The following is a 7,930-nucleotide window of genomic DNA, read 5'->3' as shown; positions in this document are numbered from 1 at the left end:
ACAAATCCTACCCCCGAGGGTCATGATTTGAACAAATTTAAATCTACACTACCTGAGGATGATTCCACTTGAGTGTCATCTTTCCTAGCCCAGTGGTATTGGTGAAGATTTTTAAAGATTTTCCCTACATACTCCTATCTTTAATTGATCGGCCACTGTGGCCTCTTGACCCCCTGGGTTAAGATTTAAACTAACTTGAATCTACACTACGCAAGGATGCTTCCACATGAGTTTCATTTTTCCTGGCCCAGTGGTTCTCAAGGAGAAGATTTTTAAAGATTTTCACTATAAACTCTATGTAAAGCTTTGATCAGCCATTGTGGACCCACCCTTGCCCCGGGGGTCATGATTTGAACAAATTTGAATCTGCACTACCTTGGAATGATTTCACATGAGTTTTATCTTTCCTGGCCCAGAGGTTCTTGAGAAGATTTTTTAAAAATGCCATTAATTTTTCAATAATTCATAATTATTTCCTTTTGGAAGAGGACGTGGCCCTTTTTTTGAACAAACTTTGATTCCCTTTATCTAAGGATACTTTGAAGCAAGTTTGGTTGAAATTGGTCCAGAGGTTCTTGAGAAAAGATGAAAATGTGAAAAGTTTACACAAACAACAACGACAACGCCGACAGTCAACGGACAAAGTTTGACCAGAAAAGCTCGCTTGAGCCTTCGGCTCAGGTGAGTTAAAAAGCATTAGAGGTTCATTAAAAAAAGATACAAATTTCATGTTTAAATTGTCAAAAACATGTATGTTTCAAGACCTAGTCAAGTTATTATAAGCCTATATTTTGTTGTTGTTTTTTTGTTTCGGTACCGACATTACATTTCTTTCATCATATTCAAAAATTATTTTTCAAATTAGACGGCTGCGTGAATGGCGCAGTGTCAGAGCGTCTGTTCTAAAATCGTAGAGTAAGGAGTTCATCGTTGCAACTCGGGCTCAAATCCCACTGTGGGACGTGAAGACTAATGTTATCCTTCTGATGATACCGTATAAACCGAGGTCCCAAGTCATTGTACTAAAATGAAGGCAAGAATAAAATTTGCGGCATTTAAGGTAGGATGCAGGTTTACTGCATAAAATTTCTTGCGAGAAAACATATCCTGAAAATTTAATACAATGTTCTGTACAATTTGGAGCATATAATCTGTAATTTTTCAACTAATTTACCTACGTGGTTTTAATACAATATTACTGTAAATGCAGTATTGTTTTTCGTACGATTTTTACGCTTTACTATTCAAATATATAGAAAAAATGACGTTTTACACCAATTTTATGGAGGGATTTCTTTTTGAAAAGTCTGATTACTTCTTAAATACGTCTAGACGAATTAGTTCAAAATTTCAAGAAGAGACTACTGAGTTTAACTACCGAGTTAAAAAAAAAATCAATATATCTTCTCGCTAGATTTTTTGCTATTTATTTTCAAAGTTTTCTTTTATATGACTTAAATGATGCATTTATGGCGTTATGACTACAACACCATGATGAACGTAATCGCGTTTACATTAACATTTTTATTTTAATTTGGAATACGTAGAATAAAAATTAAAAGGTGATCTAGATGAAGACTGTAATTTCATTCATCATTAAAAAAGTCCAGCAATTTATCTACGCTATGAAATAATTCATATCACTGCACACGAAGTTAGAATGATTGGAATATTGTTTTAAACATTTTTCATAAATTAGAATTGATATGCATCACAACACTCTGACATTATTGTTCTACCCTAAATATGCGCTAAAAGGAACCCAAAATGTCAAATCATATTCAAAATCAACAGGTTTTTTAATTTATATGACTTGTATCTTTAAAATGAAGGCAAATTCATTGTAATTCACCTCGCATGAAAAATTATTAACGGAGCACAATGTAGGTATCACCCCGTTTTTCTTGTCGTATTTTTTTTTAGAATTCCGTCATGCATATATAACAGGTAATATCTTTAAAAGTCTTTGAGTGAAAATGTTGTAATTCATATTTTTTGAACGAAATGATTCGTCTCTTTATTTTAACAAAGACAAGAGGCCCATGGGCCACATCGCTCACCTGAGCACTCTGGCTAGGAAAAAGCAGAATTGGTTTATACTTGAAAAGCTTAAATCCAAAAGTAGTCTCATGACCAATCATGCCTTTCCTATTCTTGAGAGGAAGATTTTTAAAGAATTTTCCTATACAGTTCTATGTTAAAATTTGGTCGGCCATTTTGGCCTTGCCCTACCCCTGCAGGGGATCATGATTTGAACAAACTTGAATCTACACCACCTGAGGATGCTTATAAATAATAATGATCAATTATGGTTTGTTATTCTTGAGAAGAAGATTTTTAAAGAATTTTCCTATATATTTCTATGTAAAACTTTGGTCGGCCATTTTGGCCCCGCCCTACCCCTGGGGTCATGATTTGATCAAACTTGAATCTACACTACCTGAGGATGCTTCCATATAAATATGATCAATTATGGCTTTGTTGTTCTTGAGGAGAAGATTTTTAAAGAATTTTCCTATATATTTCTATGTAAAACTTTGGTCGGCCATTTTGGCCCCGCCCTACCCCTGGGGGTCATGATTTGAACAAACTTGAATCTACACTACCTGAGGATGCTTCCATATAAATATGATCAATTATGGCTTTATTGTTCTTGAGAAGAAGATTTTTAAAGAATTTTCCTATATATTTCTATGTAAAACTTTGGTCGGCCATTTTGGCTCCGCCCTACCCTTGGGGGTCATGATTTGAACAAACTTGAATCTACACTACCTGAGGATGCTTCCATATAAATATGATCAATTATGGCTTTGTTGTTCTTGAGAAAAAGATTTTTAAAGAATTTTCCTATATATTTCTATGTAAAACTTTGGTCGGCCATTTTGGCCCCGCCCTACCCCTGGGGGTCATGATTTGAACAAACTTGAATCTACACTACCTGAGGATGTTTACCCATAAGTTTCATCTTTCCTGGCACAGTGGTTCTTGAGAAGAAGATTTTTGAAACATGCCACCAAATTTTCATGAATTCCCAATTATCTCCCCTTGAATGAGGGCTTGGCCCTTCATTTGAACAAACTTGAATCCCCATTACCCAAGGATACTATGTAGCAAGTTTGGTTGAAATTGGCCCAGCGATTCTTGAGAAGAAGTCGAAAATGTGAAAAGTTTACAGACAGACGGACAGACAGACAGACAGACAGACAGACAGACGGACAGACGGACGCCGGACAAAATGTGATCAAAAAAGCTCACTTGAGCCTTCGGCTCAGGTGAGCTAAAAAAAGTATACCTTTATGATAAAATAAACGAGAAATATGAAGTTTTCTTTTATTTTCGTAGTCTTGTATCCTAAATATTGACCTTTCTGCACCAAGACAAAGGTAAGTAAGCACTGACAAACATCTGAATATAAAACAATTTTGCGAAAAACGAGTATTTTGTTTTGATTAGAAATAATTTAAACATATTAATTCTTTTCTTCTTCATTCCAATCATTCTGACCCCCCCCCCCCCATTTCCCCGTGAACAACTAACACCTATCAGAACCTAGGAATGATTTTACACAAAAAAAATCTACATTTACTATAAAACAATAAGCAAATATAGGTACAAGTACATTTCTTAATTTTATTTAGTTTTATCCAGAAAATACAATTAATGGTAAACATATGCATGAAATTAAACATATTATCTTTATTTCAGCCGCTTTCTTTGCTGAATTTTATATCACAGTTACAAAAGTCAACAAATAAAAACAAACGTCGCTTTTGTGACGTCACATAACGCTACTTTGACGTAGAACGACATAGGTCCCCCTTAACGTAGAACTTACGTCGTATGACATCATAACTAGTGAATGTGTTTAGCCTGTGCTAAATCCATTATGACGTCATAATTAATTCAATGTCACCTTTTCCCGTACTTTACAGCTTCAATATAAATGGTAGAAAATACTGCATTTTGAAAGTCACAGAATTCTATTTATGTTACCATTTTGAAGGAATGTAAAAATCCTAAGAAATCTTCAGTTGCCAAATAAATAGTGTAATTTCTTGATGAAATGTGTCTGAGTCAAAGATGTACGTGTTTTAGATGGTGTGATCATGTGTACATTTTTGTGATATCTATAATGAAACGATGTGCATGCATTTTTTTTTCATAATTATACTCACCGTCAATAGAAACGCAACACCTTAATTTTAGGGTGAAAATTATATACAGGTCATAACTATGTACCAAAAAAGTTAGGACATCTTTTACTTTGCCAATTCAGTTATATAACGGTTGAATGAATTTCTTTCCATTACTGGAAGTTGCTTTCTAGCCCTCTAAACGGAATTCAAAATTTTCCATTTTTGAAAATTCTTGGTGTTTGATTACAATTTTTCTATTAAATATAATCTTTTAAAATTAAAAGTACAATTTTTGATGAACATTTTTAATCTGAAAGTAACCCCAAACAGTCATTTAATAATTAAATCCCGTTTAAGTGCAAAAAGGTCAAGATTATTAGCATTGGTAAATAGCCTGTCTCTCATTAGTTAGAGGCGAAAGGTATATATTTTAATCATTTTTTGTAATCATTTGAGTATGTTCTCCATCATATTAAAGGCTTCGTGATCGGGAGGCCCGGGTTCGATTCTCGTTCGCGGCGCCGCGTCATACCTAAGACGTGAACAAAGGTAGTGATTGTTCCTTCGCCAAGCGCTCGGCACTAGAAGTAAAAATATCATGCACGGGTCTTTCGGATATGACCTTAAAAACGTAGGTCCCGTGTCACAGTAGGCGCTGGGCACGATAAAGAACCCCTACTGCTCAATGGCCCTGAGTGCCGAGTATAGATCAAAATTTGAAGCCCTTCACCGGCATTCGGTGACGTCTCCATATTCTCAAGAGGGACATTAAACAATATACAATCAATCAATCAATCATCATATTAAAGATTGAAAACATTGTGACAAAGACTTCTGAAAATTTTTTACAAATGTAGGGTGGAAAATCGACTTTAAAAAATAGAGTTCATTTGCCTATTTCTTTTTTAAATGTGGACTTATCATTTATGTCAATTGAATAAAAAAGAAATTATTCTTGAAAATATTGCTTAATATTGTTAAGTTAATAAAGTCTATAAACGATAATGTTTGAAGAGGTATTTTTGTGATTTTTCATATTCTCTTCTTGACCCCTAAAAATAACTAGAAATTTGTAGTCGAACTACACTGTATGTAATTACCATATCATGTTTCACAGGCTTTACTAGATTTAAAAACAAGGAAACATATGAGCTTTTTAACTGATTTATAAGCAAATACTAATTTATCATTTTGAAAATTTAGAAAATCTTTTGACAAAGACTTTTCCGACATAGGTTCTTCCTTAACTAACCTAACAAGAAGAGCCTCTTCATAGGAGTGAAAAATATAAGATGGTCGTTAAACAACAAATAAACATTTTCATAATTTGCATATATTTGAAATAAATAAAATAAAAATGCGTCTATGAAAATATGTTATCTAGAAAGTTTAAATATCCATGTTATCAATCATTTTTATATAGTCTATTTATATTCCCTATATCATCTATACAAGCGCAAACAGTTCATAAAACTACATATTCACCGGATTTGAGGCCGTATTCACCGGAGGGTCATTGCGCGTGCAGCGGCAATGTGACGTCATAATCAACAAAGGAGGTGAAAAACTGTAATCTGGACATTTTTTTTCAACGACGGAAGTTTGTTAATGCAAGTGGTTTCGTTATTCAGCCTTCAATGTCTTATTTATTCAAAGTCGGACTATATAATAAAACAATTATGGACTATTTTGGTGTTGAATATGGTTTGTTATTCACCAGAAAAATATCCATATTGACCTCGGCTTCGCAATTTTTATTGTGATAATGTAGAGGAGTATGGCAAAAAGTGAATATTGTTATGAAGTATGATGTGCAGTGGAAAAATATTGTTATAGATTTCTACTTCGAAACAAATTCAAGATTCTTTTTTATAATACTATAATATCATATTCAGTTTATAAAACATAAAAATTTAAAATAAAAAGCAGAATAGAAAATATTATACAAGAGAAGTCCATGTCAGAAAAAAAAAATTAGAAAAATATTTCATGTTTAAATTGTCAAAAACATGCATATTTCAAGACCGAGTAAAATTTTTAACAAATTTATTTTAATAAGCGTTTATTTTGTTGTTTGTTTGTTTTTGTTCTCATGCTGGTTATCCTAAATATCCGGGTTAACTGGCAATTGTTAATGGGTATTGATGAAAGCTGTGAAATAAAAGATTTAAAAATGCGTCCTAAATTTATCCTGCTTAAATACGACAAAAAATCCTTCTTCAATTTCCATATGTTAAGAGAAATGTATTAAGTAGAAATAAAGCGATACATGAGAAAAAAAACACTACACACATGTGGTATTAAGTCAACATTTACAACGAAAATTTATATAAAGCTTTTTCTTAAGACTGAAACAAAAATCAGTCCTTTAGATCAACCCATATACTTGCCTAGAAGTGATATTTTAGTAATTTGGACATTTAAATAGTCTATCAATATCTCTTAATAAACTGTTAAGTTAAATATCTATATTGCAAAAGAGACTCCATATAGTTACCAGGTATTTTTAAAGAATCATAATCTAAGGAACAGTTTACTCGATCTCAAAAAAGTAAGCTAGAAATGAAAAGGGTACATGTACATGTATTATACCCCTTTCGATCTAACATCAATATCCATTTACATTATTTTGCCTCCGTACATTGCTCAAGTTACTCTTATGTTGACATAAAAGATACTAAAGAGTCTGACATATGTGTTTCATATTTATCTAACAACCAAGCTCTATGATAAATGTGGGGACATTGACTTTTCAATCGTCAACTTTCCTCACTTATGCAGCAATATACCTTAATCAACTGTATACGTGTCTCTCAGTTGATCCAATACGCAAGAGCATGTTCTACGTATGTACAATTAATAAAACGGGTCAAATTATTGACAAACAATTTGATAAAACAAAGATATGAGCTTTGTCTCTTTTAAATTCTTTATTTTGTAAGTTCTATGGTCGATACCATGACCTTGTCAGCAAATACAATTTATTATTGTGTAAAGTGCTGACTGACGTTTTTCATACTAATTTTTAGTCCATTATTTATACACTGAATTGACTACGGATTTTTCCGTTGTTTCCCGATCATGACGAGGAGCACAGAGCGGATGTGACCAGTCGGCAACTGGGTTATCACTCATCCATGGCACCTAATCCCACCTCTAATATATTTGTTCCCATTTGCTTGATCCTATTTTATAATGTTTAATGGACTTTTGAGCTTGAATACCATTCGTTATCTCCATTCTTTCCATTCTAAATGCCTCGTGGGGATCCAGGTTAGAATAGGTCCTCAGTACCCCCATGCTTGTCGTAAAAGTCGACTAAATAGGGCGGTCCTTCGGATGAGACCGTGTAAACTGAGGCCCCATGTCACAGCAGGTGTGGCACGATAAAGATCCCTCCCTGTTCAAAGGCCGTAAGTGCCGAGCATGGGCCTAAATTTGCAGCCCTTCACCGACAATGATGACGTCTCCATATCAGTGAAACAGTGAAATATTCTGGAGATGGACGTTAAACAGTATACAATCAATCAATCAATCATTCTAAATGTATTTTTATGTATTTAAAGATAGAATGACAGTTTTACAGTATTTATGCTGTGTTTACCTGGCTTTCGTTGAGATTTCTAAGTAGGAACATTTCATGGCACATAAATTTTTTGTCTTGCTGTACAAATACCTACTTGGTAAAAACAACCAATTTCCTTTTCTATTACAAATGATAAATGCAATGATAAATATACATATGTAGATAACATTATAAATTATTCATACGTACTCCTACACCCTCTCTCATC

Source organism: Saccostrea cucullata, unplaced genomic scaffold, assembly GCF_032062105.1.
Source record: "Saccostrea cucullata isolate Sc308-1 unplaced genomic scaffold, CSIRO_AGI_Scuc_v1 ctg7613, whole genome shotgun sequence".
Lineage (NCBI taxonomy): Eukaryota > Metazoa > Mollusca > Bivalvia > Ostreida > Ostreidae > Saccostrea > Saccostrea cuccullata.
This window is presented reverse-complemented; position numbering follows the sequence as displayed.